Source organism: Triturus cristatus, chromosome 1_2 (genome assembly GCF_964204655.1).
Source record: "Triturus cristatus chromosome 1_2, aTriCri1.1, whole genome shotgun sequence".
NCBI lineage: Eukaryota > Metazoa > Chordata > Amphibia > Caudata > Salamandridae > Triturus > Triturus cristatus.
Genome location: NC_140580.1, coordinates 669,644,010 through 669,660,224, shown reverse-complemented (window position 1 = coordinate 669,660,224; position 16,215 = coordinate 669,644,010). Strand labels below are relative to the sequence as shown.

Below are 16,215 nucleotides of genomic sequence, written 5' to 3'. Positions count from 1 at the left end.
TTAACTGGCCTATGATGTACTGCATGCCCTGTGAATACGAAAGAACTCACCTTATGGAATACTAGTGATTGTATGTTGCGGATGGAAACTGCCAGCATGCAGAACTGTGTTCCCTGACGTAGGTTTTCTAAACAGGCACATCTCCAATCTGCCCTGTTTCCCGTAGCGCGTCATCAGACATCGCACCAAATTGTAATGTACTTTTATATTGTAGGACTGTATATTTTGCTATATATATATATTACCTACTGGCGGTCACCAGTAGTAAGTTATAGTTAGGACCTTGTTTCTATTCAAAAAGTGTTTTTTGTTTTCCCAATAAATATGGCGTCATTTGACGAATCTTGGTGAAATTTTCAAAACTAGTGGGGCGCTCCGACAGCTCCTGGCTTTAACCCCTTCCCTGCGGGGGTAATTCCACCACGGTCACGACCCCGCCCACTAATTAATTCTCCCGCACAGGCGGGGAATTTATCGTGCATGGGTGGGCCGCAGCCGTTATGACGAGCTCAGCTCGTCATGAGCACAGCTCCACTGTGACTCATGACGAGCTGAGCTTGTCATGAGCATAGAAGGGATTAAAGTTTCGGGGTGATTCGTCAAGCGGAAAAAGGGGGGCCCCAAAACATGTTTTCCCCATGTAAATTTCCATAGGAAACTTTAGACAAAGCTACAGCCCGAACTACTGAAAGGAATTACACCAAATTCCGCAAAAAGGCAGGTTCTTGGTTCAGAAAGAGCCCTTTTTGTTAAATGGTGTAAATCAATTCAGTAGTTCTTTATATATTAGCAAAAAGAAAAATATTGATATCTGACCACAGAGGAGGGTTCGCGAACCCTCCCTGGCACGAGCTTCACTCTGATTGGCTGCAAATACTTCAAACCAGAAAGTGTTGGCAGCCATCTTGTGGCTCTGTAGAACCGAGCCACAAGAAAACAGTGAAAAGAGGTTAAAAAAGAAGAAAAGGGGGCAGGGTAGAAACACCCTGACCCCCTAGGCCTGCTCGGGGGGTCCCACAAGGACCCCCAGGGCCAAAGGGCCAAAAAAAACATTTTATGTTTTTTTAAATCGGCTGAATTTGTGCTGGGTGTGTCGAATCCAGCCAAGAAAATATAAAAAAGCAAAGCGCAGGTTCCCGTGATTCGTTATTCTTAAGCCCCCGGGTGGTCCAGGTCCAGGGTCAATGCCTATTTAATCCAGACCCAGCTGCTTTCTCAACTTTGACTCCTGTTTTTTTGAGTTCTGAAAGAACATGGACAAACCATACTGAAAAAAGGAGCTAAACGGATGGGAGTTTAGCTGACTACCCCCTCTGGGAACCATAATCCTCAGGACTGCGAACCTGCAAGTTCTGTTAACTGTACAACCTGGATACCCTTGATGGTATTTGTCTGGGCATCTTTTTGCTTAAATTTGCCTATATTTGAGTCCAAAGTTGAGCAGAGACTTTTCAACCACGGGCTTTGTTGCTGTTTTGCTCCACTCAATTCTACTTGGTGTACTTGGGGTGTCGATCATCAGCTTTATCTGAGGAAGGTAAAGACAAGATTGCAGAACATCTCTACAACACAACTGAAACTTTGTACAGGAAACAAACTCAATAAGGTCCAGTATGAGTGTAGAAATAGGTCTCTTTTTTGCATGATCATCACTATTTGTTGGCTAGTGCCACTGTTTTTCTGACTCTGTGCACTGGGATCCTGCTAATGAGGCCCCTGTTCATGTTCTCTGACACTTAAAAAATTTTACAATTGTCTACACTCCTAATTAGCATATTTAACTTAACTTTAAGTGCTTAGTATGTGATACAAAGTGTACCATGAGCCTGTACGTTAGATGACACTAGTGGGCAGCAGCACCTATTTTGACACCCACTACAGTGACAGTAAAAACCTAAATGTAGACCTACCACTGTAGCCTGTGTGTGTGGTTTTAAAACTGCAAAGTCGACCTGTCAAAATAACCCCTTAAGACAGGCCTAAAACCCTTCATTTAAATATTAATAAGTCACTGCTAAGTAGGCCTTAATGTCTATAAGGCAAGGTGCATAATATGTAGAAGTAGAGCATGTAAAAGTTTAATGTTTAAATGTGTTCTTATAGTGTAAAGGCCTCAAGGGCTAAGTTCACTGTAGCAGGATTACTGTTCCATACAATAGCAATAGGATACAACATTAAATTTAATATTGCTATCCCCACATGGAAAACACCTACATAATTATTTCTAAGACTTTTTAAAAACATTTATTACAAGTCCAACTCACTAGTAAATTCAGATTTGTAATAAATAGTTTGGAAAATGCACTTTTAGAAAGTTACCTTTTCCCTGCCTAAATTCTCTAGAAAACCATTTGCATGAGCTTCCAGAGGTTACACAGGAGCTGAATAGGTCCGTTGAAGAGGTGGTAACGTGCTCCCATAGCTGAGACAAAGGCTTTGCGTCTGGGGAAGGTCTTCTGTTCCTCTGGCAGGATGGCCATCTGGGCTTTGTGCCCAGGAACTTAATAAACTTCAAAGAGGCTTACCCTGTCATAGACAAATGTCAACTGACACCTGGGCAGGACTTGCTTTTGTTCACCTAGTCAGGCACACACCAATCCTAGTGGGAGAGAAGTTGCCCCTAGAACTGCTTTGAAGTGACCACAGAGTTGATGGATCCTTTTTGTTGATTTCTTTGTTTGGTGTGGCTGATTCTCAACAACAATGAAATTACATCACAATACTGTCTGCTATGTTTGTGAAAAGAGGACTCAACTTCATTGTTGTGCCTCCAGCCTTACCTAATGACATTCTTTTTATACATGGCATGGTTATCCTTACAACAATAGGTCCAGTGGCAATGAGGCCCATCCCTGTGAGGGATAAACCCAATTATGTTTGTGCTTTACTACTGAACATGAGAACAGTGGGTCAATTTTCTTTGATTGAAGTAGGGCTTGTGGTAGCCTGGCTACACTACTACTTCACACAAACCATGACAGCCACCCCAAACCACATTAAATATATGACAAGGCATGTAACTGTATGTTAAAGGTGTTTCATTCAGTCTGCATGTACCAGTGCCCCTGTAAATAGTTCTCAAGGTACACGTCAATTATGAAGATTGTTATACATAAAAGGCCAAAATAATAGGATCATGAACCTTAGACATTTTAAGACATGGATAAAGTGAAACCTGTCCAGCCAGTTTCCAAGGGAGGCCTTGGTAACGTGATCAAGAAAGCCAGAAAAAGGGCATTGGAGCCAATCTCTTACGCATCAGCAGGTAGAGCATTTTTCATCTATGCCATTGCCGTTCTGTCATATTAAATGATTTCCTTTTTCTGTATGGCCTCCTTGCTTTGGTCAGAAAGTGAAAGATCATAAGTAAACTGAAAGAAAATAGTATGACAGGAATCACAGGTGTGGGCCTGGTTGTTCCAAAGAAGCCAAGCATAGTGACCAAATAAGAAATAGCAAGAATGATAATGGAAATAGGAAAGGAAAACAGAAGTTAGAGGTGCAAAGAAGCCTGAGAGAAATAAAAGAGAAAGTGAAAGACAGACCAGCAGCAGAAGAGAAAAGAAAAAAGTGGAGAAAAAAGAAAAAGCAGAAGAAGAAACAAAAAAGAATAAAGGAAAGACATGGAAGGAAAGGTTGAAGGAAGCAAGTAAGATGGAAAGAAAGAAGAAAAGAAAGAAGATAATAAGGGAACGATGAAGGACCAATATAAAGATAATGGAAACAAAGAGGAAAAGGAATAGTTAAAGGTAGATGGAAAAAAAGACTGGATGAAACTAAGAAAGACAGACAAAAATGAAAGAATGAAAGAAAAAAGAAACAAAAGGGTACATAAGTGTGAGAATGAAGAGAGAATGAAGAGAGGCAGAGGCACAGAAAGAAACCAAAACAGGGACAGTTGTGGTCACTTGCTTCAGTTGGTTGCTTTGCTCAGTCACTCAATACGATTCAGGACTATGGTTCAAAGGGGGAAATCTTGCTTTTATGACTTCCACCTTGGTCAGAAGTCCCACCATGCTATGATCGTGCACCCAAAATGGGTTCTTATAACGACTTACTGAGAGCATGAGGGTTAATGTTGGGATGGCGAGGCATGCACACTTTTTATGTAGCTTGCATACCTAGCTGCTAAAGCCAACAGCATGTGTCTTTTTAGCAGAAGTACTGCAACAGAACTACATGAGATACTCAGTGTGTCTGCACGTGGTGCCTCTGGTACTGCCAAATCATCCACAGTGCAAGCTGGGGTCTGCTGGTCCTGATGCGAAGAGGGGTATGCCAAGCTCTATACTGGCATTGAACCTTTCAGGTTGAATGGCTTCTGAAAAAGATGAGAAAACTCTGCTCACATCACAGACTGGGAACAAGCCACACTGTGTTATGGACATAGCAGCAGGGGCAGGTAGCATCTGTTAAATTATACTTTATATCACTGTGGCTTTGTGTTAGATATTGTATTTTTGATAGAGCAGGTTAAAGACTTTTCTCGAACAACAACCACAATTCTTGTCAGGGTGGTGCACAAAAGTCACAAAAGTAACCTGTGTTTAACCTTGTGGGAGCTTGGCAAAAGGGCAGTCAGGCTTAAGTATAGGCACTGTGTTAAGTATTTATGCAGCTCACAAACAGTAATAAAGTGAAAACTCAAGACCAGAAGAATAGGACACTAATTTAGAAAAGTAGAAAACATTTTAATAAGTTATTTGACACCAAAACAACAAAACTCCAATCAACAGGACCAGTGTTATGATTTTTTAAAGTTTTAAATAAAACCTAAATGATCAAAGCACAAACTGTGGAGATCTTGTCGCACAAGACCAGGGCAAAGTCTAAAGTTATGGCTGACTGAAATGGAGTGGGGTTCGGATACACAAGGTGGATGGGTCCAATCTTGGCTTATCTTCTGACTTAGAATACATTTTAACCCCTTCGCTGCTAGGCCGTTTCCCCCCCTGCTAAGCCTTTTTTTGGCAATTTGGGGTAGTGCGCGCTTAGGCCCCTGTAATTTTTTGAACACATAGGGTATCCATGCCAAATTTGCGTCCTTTTCTTCCAACGTCATGGGGATTCTAAAGGTACCCAGGGTTTGTGGATTCCCCTGGAGGGGTCCCAGAAATTAGCCAAAATACAGCAAAATTTTGTTTTTTTGGGGAAAAAAGGGCTGCAAATGAAAGCGTCTGGGTTTTTCCCTGCAAATGGTACCAAAAAAAGGTTTGTGGGGCTGAAATCATCATTTTCCCAGCTTTTAGGGAATGACAGACTTTTGTCAGAAAACCAACATTTTTTACACAGTTTTGGCATTTTTCTGGGACATAGCCTATTTCTGCTATTTTTTGTGCTTTCAACCTCTTTCCAGTTAATGGTAGAAATGGGTATAAAAGCAATAATGAATCCTGGAAAACTATACATTTTAGAAAAGTAGACGAAATTCTGAATTCAGCAAGGGGTCATTTGTGTAGATCCTTCAAGGTTTCTTTATAGAACCTAACAGTTTAATATAGGAAATAATTTTAATTAGTTACAAAAACAGCCTTTGTGTCAACGTTTTCACCTGTAACTTCTTCTAATTATGGCAGCTCTTTGACAGCAATATACCATTACATCCGCTGGACCTTCCTGGTTGTGGGGATATATAGGACTTGTAGGTTCACCAAGAACCCAACGAACCCAGAGTCAAGAACTGAGCAGCAATTTGCAATGGTTTTTTATTATGTTCCGGGTATATAGCAATTATTGTGGGAAAGTCTATACATGGACAAATCAGTATGAAAGACACCTATGTATTTCTGAAATGAGAACAAATTATAGAGTTTAGAAACAGTACATATTTGCACATTTTCGAAATTGGGAATACTCATACTAGCATGAGAATAATCGGTCATTTTTCAAAATGACTTATTTTTTACACAATGTCTTTGATTTGGAAGGCAGAAATGCATCACAAATCAATAGGTTATAACAGTTGCTTTACAAATCTGAATTACCCTAAGTCTCCCAATAAAAATGGGACCTCACTTGTGTGGGTAGGCATAGTGCCCACGACAGGAAATGGCTCAAAACCCAACGTGAACACACCACATTTTCACAATGAAAATGAACTCTTTTTTTGCAAAGTGTCTAGCTGTAGTTTTTTTAACATTAGCTCTGCCGGCACCAAGGGAAACCTAGCAAACCTATACATTTTTAAAAACTAGACACCTAGGGGAATCCAGGATGGGGTAACTTGACAGCCTCCCACCAGGTTCTGTTACCCAGAATCCCTTACAAACCTAAACAATTGTCCAAAAAAACACATTTTTCCCACATTTCTGTGGTGGAAAGTTCTGGAACCTGTCTGGATCCACAAATTTCCACCCACCCCGCGTTCCCCAAAGTCTTCTGAGAAAAATGGTACCTCACTTATGTGGGTCGGGATAGTGCCCGCGACAGGAAACGGCGCAAAACGCAACATGGACACACCTCAATTACGCAGTGAAAGATGAGCCTTTTTTGGCAAAGTGCTTAGCTGTAGTTTTTGAACCCTAGCTCTGCCGGCACCTAAGGAAAACTAGCAAACCTATACATTTTTGAAAACTATACACCCAGGTAAATCCAGGATGGGGTGACTTGACGGTCTCCTACCAGGTTCTGTTACCCAGAATCCCTTGCAAACCTAAATAATTGTAAAAAAAAACACATTTTCTCCACATTTCTGTGGTGGAAAGTTCTGGAATCTGCGTGGATCCCCAAATTTCCACCCACCCTGCGCTCCCCAAAGTAATACGAGACAAATGGTACCTCACTTGTGTGGGTCGGCCTAGTGCCCGTGACTGGAAACGACACAAAACGCAACGTGGTCACACCTCAATTTCACAGTGAAAAATTACCCTTTTTTGGCAAAGTGCCTAGCTGTAGTTTTTGAACCCTAGCTCTGCCGGCACCTAGGGAAACCTAGCAAACCTATACATTTTTTAAACCTAGACACGCAGGGGAATCCAGGATGGGGTGACTTGACTGCATCCCACCAGGGTCTGTTACCCAGAATCCCTTGCAAACCTAAAAAACTTGTCAAATAAAATACATTTTCCCCACATTTCTGAGGTGGAAAGTTCTGGAATCTGCGTGGATCCACAAATTTCCAAGCACCCCGCGTTCCCCAAAGTCTTACGAGAAAAATGGTACCTCACTTGTATGGGTCGGCCTAGTGCGCATGACAGGAAACGGCACAAAACACAACGTGGTCACTCGTCAATTTTGCAGTGAAAAATGACCCTTTTTTGGCAAAGTGCCTAGCTATAGTTTTTTAACCCTAGCTCTGCCGGCACCTAGGGAAACCTAGCAAACCTATACATTTTTGAAAACTAGACATCCAGGGAAATCCAGGATGGGTGACTTGACTGCCTCCCACCAGGGTCTGTTACCCAGAATCCCTTGCAAACCAAAAAAATTGTCCAAAAAAACAAATTTTCCCCACATTTCTGTGATGGAAAGTTCTGGAATATGTGTGGATCCACAAATTTCCACGCACCCCGCGTTCCCCAAAGTCTTACAAGAAAAATGGTACCTCACTTGTGTGGTTCGGCCTAGTGCCCACGACAGGAAACGGCGTAAAACTCAACGTGTTCACACCTCAATTTCGCAGCTGTAGTTTTTGAACCCTAGCTCTGCAGGCACCTAGGGAAACCTAGCAAACCTATACATTTATGAAACCTAGACACCCAGGGGAATCCAGGATAGGGTTTCTTGACTGCCTCCCACCAGGGTCTGTTACCCAGAATGCCTTGCAAACTTAAAAAATTATCAAACAAAACAAATTTTCCCCACATTGCTGTGGTGGAAAGTTCTGGAATCTGCGTGGATCCACAAATTTCCACCCACCCCGCGTTCCCCAAAGTCTTCTGAGAAAAATGGCACCTCACTTGTGTGGGTCGGCCTAGTGCCCAAGACAGGAAAGGGGCGCAAAACGCAACATGGTCACAACTCAATTTCGCAGTGAAAAATGACCCTTTTTTGACAAAGTGCCTAGCTGTAGTTTTTGAACCCTAGCTCTGACGGCACCTAGGGAAACCTAGCAAACCTATATATTTTTGAAAACTAGTCACACAGGGAAATCCAGGATGGGTTGACTTGACTGCCTCCCACCAGGTTCTGTTACCCAGAACCCTTGCAAACCTAAAACATTGGCAAAAAAAACACATTTTCCCCACATTTCTGTGGTGGAAAGTTCTGGAATCTGCGTGGATCCACAATTTCCACCCACCACGTATTCCCTAAAGTCTTACAAAAAAAATGGTACCTCACTTGTGTGGGTCGGCCTAGTGCCCGCGACAGGATGCGGCGCAAAACGCAACATAGTCACACCTCAATTTCACACTGAAAAATGACCCTTTTTTTGGCAAAGTGCCTAGCTGTCGTTTTTGAACCATAGGTCTGCCGACACCTTGGAAAACCTATCAAACCTATACATTATTGAAAACTAGACACCCTGGGGAATCCAGGATGGGGTGACTTAGCTGCCTCCCACCAGGTTCTGTTACCCAGAATCCCTTGCAAACCTAAACAAGTGTCACAAAAAACACATTTTCCCCACATTTCTGTGGTGGAAAGTTCTGGAATCTGCGTGGATCCACAAATTTCCACCCACCCCGCGTTCCCCAAAGTCTTATGAGAAAAATGGTACCTCACTTGTGTGGTTCAGCCTAGTGCCCGCGACAGGAAACGGCGCAAAACGCAACGTGGTCACACCTCAATTTCACGGTGAAAAATGACCCTTTTTTGGCAAAGTGCCTAGCTGTAGTTTTTTAACCCTAGATCTGGCGGCACTAAGGGAAACCTAGCAAACCTACACATTTTTGAAAACTAGACACCCAGGGGAATCCAGGATGGGGTGACTTGACTGCCTCTCACCATGTTCTGTTACCCAGAATCCCTTGCAAACCTAAAATATTGTCCAAAAAAACACATTTTCCCCACATTTCTGTGGTGGAAAGTTCTGGAATCTGCGTGGATCCACAAATTTCCACCCACCCCGCGTTCCCCAACGTCTTACGAGAGAAATGGTACCTCAGTTGTGTAGGTTGGCCTAGTGCCCACGACAGGAAATGGCGCAAAACGCAACGTGGTCACACCTCAATTTCGCAGTGAAAAAAGACCCTTTTTTGGCAAAGTGCCTAGCTCTAGTTTATGAACCCTAGCTCTGCCGGGACCTAGGGAAACCTACCAAACCCACACATTTCTGAAAACTAGACACCCGGGGGCTTCTAGGGAGGTATGTTTTGCTTCGATCCCCCAAAGCTTCCTTACTCAGAATCCCCTGCAAACCTCAATTTTAGCTGACAAAATCACTTTTTTCACACATTTTTGTGTGGGAAAGTTGTGGCATCACCGGGCTCACACAAATTTCCCACCACCTAGCATTACCCCAGGTCTCCCGATAAAAAATGGTGCCTCACTTGTGTGGGAGGCCCAAGTATCCGTAACAGGCAAGGGCCCAAAACGTAGTGAGGCGACATCAAAATTGCCTATCTCAAAACAACTTGGTTTTGTTAAGAGGTCACCTGGGTTTTTGGCCCCGTGCTCGGTGGTCATCTAGGGAAAAGTACCAAACCCACACATTTCTGAAAACTAGACACCCGGGGGCTTCCAGGGAGGTATGGCTTGCATGGATCCCCCAATGTTTCCTTACCCAGAATCCCCTGCAAACCTCAATTTTAGCTGAAAAAAACACTTTTTTCACACATTTTGTGTGGGAAAGTTGTGGCATCACCGGGCTCACACAAATTTCCCACCACCCAGCGTTCCCCCAGGTCTCCCGATAAAAATGGTGCCTCACTTGTGTGGGAGGCCCAAGTATCCGCGACAGGCAAGGGCCCAAAACGTAGTGAGGCGACATCAAAATTGCCTATCTTAAAACCACCTGGTTTTGCAAGGGGGTTCACCTGGGTTTTTGGCCCCGTGCTCAGCGGCCATCTAGGGAAACCTACCAAACCCACACATTTCTGAAAAGTAGACACCCGGGGGCTTCCAGGGAGGTTTTGTGATAGGTCATTTTGATATCGCCTCAATAGGTTTTGGACCCTTGCCTGTCTCGGGTACTTGACCTACCCAAGCGAGCGAGGTATCATTTTTATCGGGAGACCTGGGGAAACACTGGGTGTGAGGAAATTTGTGGATCCACGTATATTTCAGAACTTTCCCACACAGAAATTTGAGAAAAAAGTGAATTTTTCAGCTAAATTTGAGGTTTGCAGGGGATTGTGGGTAGGAAAACATTAGGGGACCCACGCAAGCCATACCTCGCTGGACTCCCCCGGGTGTCTAGTTTTCAGAAATGTGTGGGTTTGGTAGGTTTCCCTATGTGCCGGCTGCGCTAGGGCCCAAAATCCACAGGTAGGCATATTGCTAAAAACAACTCCGTGCCTAGTCGGCTTTCTGCCACCCGGGGGTGGTATCGGGGGGAGGGGGTTGCCCTGATATGCCCCCAAGGGGGGCAGAAACACTGTGGCGTTTTGTTTGGGGGGTGGGGCCATTGGTATGCCCATTCTGGGCAGCCCCCACCCCACTCAAAAAAAGCCAGCGTAATCGTTGGCGTCTAGTGAGCGTTTTGCCTCCCCAGGGGGTCAGATTGGGGGCTACTGCCCCTATCTTCCCCAGGGGTGGCAGAAAGACCACTAGACGCCAGGGAGTTTTTTGGGGCAAATTTTAATTAGGGTGGGGGCTGCCGAAAACGGGCATGCCAATGCCCCCACCCTAATTAAAATTTGCCCCAAAAAATCCAAGGCGTCTAGTGGGCTTTTTGCCCCCCGGAGGGGCAGATTGGGGGTACTGCCCCATCTGTCCCCAGGGGGGCAGGAAGGCTGTAATTTTCGTAGGGAGGGGGTGGGGGCATGGGCATGACCGTTTTGGGCAACCCCACCCTAATTCAAATTTGCCACAAAAAAATCCCTGGCATCTAGTGGGCTTCCCCCCCCCCCGGTGGAGCAGATTTGGGGATAATGTCCCCATCTGCCCCCCAGGTGAGGCAGAAAGTCCACTAGACGCCAGGGAGCTTTTTGGCCAAATTTTAATTAGGGTGGGGGCTGCCCAATACGGGCATGCCAATGCCCCCACCCTAATTAAAATTTGTCCAAAAAACTCGCTGGTGTCTAGTGGGCTTTTTGACGGGGGGCAGATTGGGGGCTACTGCCCCATCTGTCCCCCATGGGGGGCAGGAAGGCTGTAATGTTTGCAGGGAGGGGGTGGGGCATGGGCATGTCTGTTTTGGGCAACCCCCACCCTAATTCAAATTTGCCCCAAAATAATCCCTGGTGTCTAGTGGGCTTTTTGCCCCCTGGCAGGCCAGATTGGGGGCTGATGCCCCCATCTGCCCCCCAGGGGAGGCAGAAAGTCCACTGGACGCCAGGGAGTTTTTGGGGCAAAGTTTAATTAGGGTTGGGGCTGCCCAAAACGGGCATGCCAATGCCCCCACCGTAATTAAAATTTGCCCCAAATAATCCCTGGCGTCTACTGGGCTTTTTGCCCCCCGGGGGGATGATTGGGAGCTACTACCCCATCTGCCCCCCAGAGGGGCAGGAAGGCTGTTAATTTTGCGGGGATGGGGGCATGGGCATGCCCGTTTTGGGACCCCCCACCCTAATACAAATTTGCCCCCAAAAATCCCTGGCATCTAGTGGACTTTTTGCCCCCCCCGGGGGGAAGATTGGGGGCTACTGCCCCATCTGTCCGCCACGGGGGCAGGAAGGCTGTAATTTTTGCAGGGAGGAGGTGGGGGCATGGGCATGTCCGTTTTGGGCAACCCCCACCCTAATTCAAATTTGCCCCAAAATAATCCCTGGCGTCAGGTGGGTTTTTTGCCCCCCGGCAGAGCAGATTGGGGGCTAATGCCCCCATATGCCCCCCAGGGGAGGCAGAAAGTCCACTAGACGCCAGGGAGTTTTTGGGGCAAATTTTAATTAGGGTTGGGGCTGCCCAAAACGGGCATGCCAATGCCCCCACCCTAATTAAAATTTGCCCCAAAACGTCCCTGGCGTCTACTGGGCTTTCTGCCCCCTGGGGGGCAGATTGGGGGCTACTGTCCCATCTGCACCCCAGAGGGGCAAGAAGGCTGTTATTTTTGCAGGAATGGGGGCATGGGCATGCCCGTTTTCGGACCACCCACCTAAATACAAATTTGCCCCAAAAAAATCCATGGCGTCTAGTGGGCTTTTTGCCCCCCCGGAGGGCAGATTGGTGGCTAATGCCCCCATCTGCCCCCCAGGGGGTCTGAAAGTCCACTAGATGCCAGGGAGTTTTTCTGACAAATTTTAATTAGGGTGGGGGCTGCCCAAAACGGGCATGCCAATGCCCCAACCCTAATTAAAATGTTCCCAAAAAGTCCCTGGCGTCTAGTGGGCTTTTTGCCCCTCCGGGGGGGGTAGAACGGGGGCTACTGCCCCATCTGCCCCCCAGGGGGCAGGAAGGCTGTCATTTTTGCAGAGGAGGGGGTGGGGGCATGGGCATGCCCATTTTGGGAGCCACACATATATGATGAAATCATACTTTTGGTGGGCACAAAGGGGTGATGGGGCCAAATGCTTATGGCAAATTTAACGTGTATACGAATTGTTAGTGTGCACATTCATTGAAATATAATTTTTTTAACATCACAGATACCCCCCGAAGAGGGTCGTGAGGACCAAAATGCATTGGGTAGAATCAAATGGCTGGAAATTATGAAGTTTCAGAATTTTCCTGTGAATAAGCCTGGATTGGCGTTCTCAGTGTATTAAAAACGCATGAAACACGAAACTTTATGTCTTTGACGTGATGGCTGAAAAACTGACTAAACTTTGGAATAAAATTGGATAAACTCGGATAAATACTTGTGAATATTGTTCACCGATGTGCATACTGCTGTGCAACTCCTCTGTGACACGGACTTTGCCGTGCCACCCGCTGGATTCAAAAGGTTTATTTTGCCAGGTCGAATTGGCAGTTTAAAACGGGACACAGGCTGCAATTACAGGCCTGAGACATGTTTTAAAAGGCTAGTTCAGTGGGTATCACAACAAGTGTGGCAGACCCACTAATAGTATTTAATTTACAGGCCCTGGGTACTTGTTGTATCACTTTACTAGAGACTTACAAATAAATTACATGTGCCAATCAGGTGTAGGTCAATGTTACCATGTTTGAAGGCGTGAGCAGAAGCCCTTTAGCAGTGGTTAGCAGTGGTACAGTGCAGAGTCCGAAAGCCAACAAAATCAAATTTCAGCAAACAAGAGGGCAGCAGACCAAAAGTGTGGGGGATGATCACCCTTGGGCTGACAGGTCTAGCACATTAACCCCTTCGGTGCTCATGACGGAATGGTTCCGTCATGACCCACGGTTGAGCTGTGCTCATGACGGAACCATTCCGTCATGACCACACCCGCGCAAGATTCCGTCAGCACAGCGGCGGAATCTGCGCAGCATCGAAGGGGTTAAAGATAATATTTCCCCTTGGGAAGGACAGTACCACGAGTACATGCACCATTCAATCTAACAACTGGCTGGAGCTAGGCACTTGTGTGTTATATGCATACAAATTGTAGCATCACTGCAGTATAGAAAAGACACTAGGCGGAGGACTAGGTTCCCTTACTTAATCCCTACAGTCCGGTTAAAGTTTTTCAAGGGGTCAACAGACTAAAATAGAATTATCCTATGAAAGGGCTCAGTTTTATCTTTCGTAGCCGCTAAAAGTGGGAGTCCAGTTGTAACATTAGTATCATCACACAGGTACCATAGAGGTCCCTGCCTTTCGCCATTAAATGGTTTTTAATTTTCTGTACTTTATGTGGGAGAATGTTTATGTTGTCCTGAAGAAGGTGGTAAAAATCATATAAACCCACCAAAACGCATCGACGAGGTAAAAAAATAAGGGATCTGTTAACATATTTGATATTATGACTGATGATTTTTTCAAGTATCATGTATAATGCTGATACAGAGCAGTAATATGCAATAGACCACTAGTGTTGTCTTGTTGTGCTTCTTCCAGTATTGTATTTGTTGTTATGGTTTATGGTTTGTGTTAATTCATGTTGCGCCGTAATCTGGAAAGACTGGATAGGGTTTTTTTAACTGAAAAAAGCTCGTCTATCTCTCTACCTTTCTCTACCTACTGCTCACTTCCTGCTTCTACCTGCCTGTGTCTTTCTCTCTTGACCTTACATCTCTCCCTACAACACCCATCCCTCTACCTCATCCTTGTTTTGTGCTGCTGAACACAGTCGAGTATTCTGATAGCCACTCCCTTGAAGGCTGGCCCATACACTCACCCACACTCATCCAACACAGGTGTCACCAATTAGGTGCCCTGACATTAAAGGAGCCCGAGTGCACGTACTTGTGGCCATTACTAGCAACTACAATCACGGTATTGGTGTCTGTCTGTTTCCACGGCATGTGGGCCTAGAGCCCAAGGATTCAACAATCCTTACCTCCTCGGCTCCTCTCTCTCTCTACTTCACCGCTCTTTCTGTACAATCGTCTTTACCTCTCCGTCCCTTATCATGTTTCCTGTCATTTCATTTCTGTTACTGGAGCAAAAGCGAAGGCCACTGCTTAGGTTGAGAAGAGTAGACATAGAAAGAGGACGGGAGAGGAGGGATAAGGAAAGGAAAGATATTTTTCAGATTTAATGAAATGGAATGACGAAAAATCCTTGAAGCACTGGTTTGATTTTCGCAGTTGCCAAGAGAAGCCACTTGTGAAGGGTGATTTATTTGTAAGTACGAACATTCAGCAAAGTTACAATTCAATATTTCTTGCATCACGGGGGATTAAATTAACGGAAACAAGCAATACATTTAAAAATGGGGTCCCAAAATGTATCTTTCTTAGAGAGGCTCTAAAAATCCCTATGTGAACGTATGCAATAGGTGTGAAGTTACAAATAAACGGTGTTCTTTGAAAACCTTCTCAGATGTTTTGCCAAAACGATGCTATTTCAAAAACACGAAATTCACTGCCTAAAGAGGATAGATTGCATACTGAGCCTTATATGTTTATTTTGTACATCTAGAGGCATTAACGTCGGACCTTTACTTACCGTTTCTATCACGCTGCTGTTGATTACCCTGTTTGATTGTTCATTTAGCAAAATACGGAAGAATCAAAACGGCATAATGTAAGATAATTGGCAGAAATTTAGAAATGCAAAATGGGTCCTACTGCGTGCGGTGGCCTTTCCGGAGGAGCCATGAAAACAACGACAACCTTGATTTTTCCATCATTTTTGTTCAGTATTTCTGGCAACAACAGCTCTTAAAGTGGTAAGTGCTGCCCAGTAATGACTTGCATGGCTGAGAAATGTGCAGGGCACTATATCATCCTTCAAAAGCGAAGTTAAAAAAAATGAAAAATCATTTTCTCGGTGGAGCAGCAACTGGCTCGTGATGCTCAGCTCAAAAGCGCCACCTGCTGGGACATTTTCCGGACTGGTTGCAGTCAATGCTTTCTGGTGCAGCCTTATTTTTTTTGTCTGCTGTGTTTTGTTACAGTCACTCTCTCTCTCTCTCTCTGTTATCTTCTGCCCCTGACTCCGTTAATAGGCTGCAGCGAAGACCGTGAAAATTCTACCAGAAGCCATTTTCCCACTGCATAGTTAAACCGAACCGAACCCTGTCTTTTGAGTTACAATGGGAAACAAATGATCTATTTTCGTCTGTCTGATGTCTTCTTCACCCTTTAAAATAAAAGGCTGCCTACGAGCGTTTCATCTCTTCTGACATTCCGCTTGCCAATGATATTTGTTTTTTGCTCTTCTTTCCGTTGTTTTTCTCTCAACCTTCCTTGACGGATCGTCGTGTAAATTTGAGGAAGCTGCTGACTGGGCAGAGACACGCCTCTTGCTAAATAAAACGCGGGAAACTGCGGTTTCGCAGGGATTTAGAATAATAAGACCAGGAACAATCTGAATGGGTGGCGAAGGAAAGAAATAGCGCAGGTGGGAGAGTGTTGCAATTAAATAATGAAAAGGCTGGATGGAGAGAGGTAGAGCGAAGAGGAAGAAAGGAGGCGCCGGCAGAGTGGCGGTGACGACACGGAGAGCCGAGAGAAGATGGAGAAAAGTGTGAGGAAAAAGAGAGAAGGAGGGCTAGCTGGAGAATGGAGTAGGTAATAATGACAGACCGTGAATTAGAGCCGAAGAAATACAGATGCACAGAACCTGCACCACCGCGTCTTCCAGAACTCAGTCATTCTCCTCTTCTG

General features: G+C 45.0%; 1 long non-coding RNA gene across 1 annotated transcript in view; it reads left to right on the top strand.

Moving 5' to 3' along the window:
• Positions 1-14,627: 14,627 nt before the first annotated feature.
• LOC146867832 (uncharacterized) overlaps positions 14,628-16,215 on the top strand; it is a 162,352-nt gene continuing 160,764 nt past the window's right edge. The window contains exon 1 of the long non-coding RNA XR_014966144.1: positions 14,628-14,728. This is a non-coding gene — a long non-coding RNA (uncharacterized LOC146867832). The remainder of the gene's footprint in view (positions 14,729-16,215) is intronic.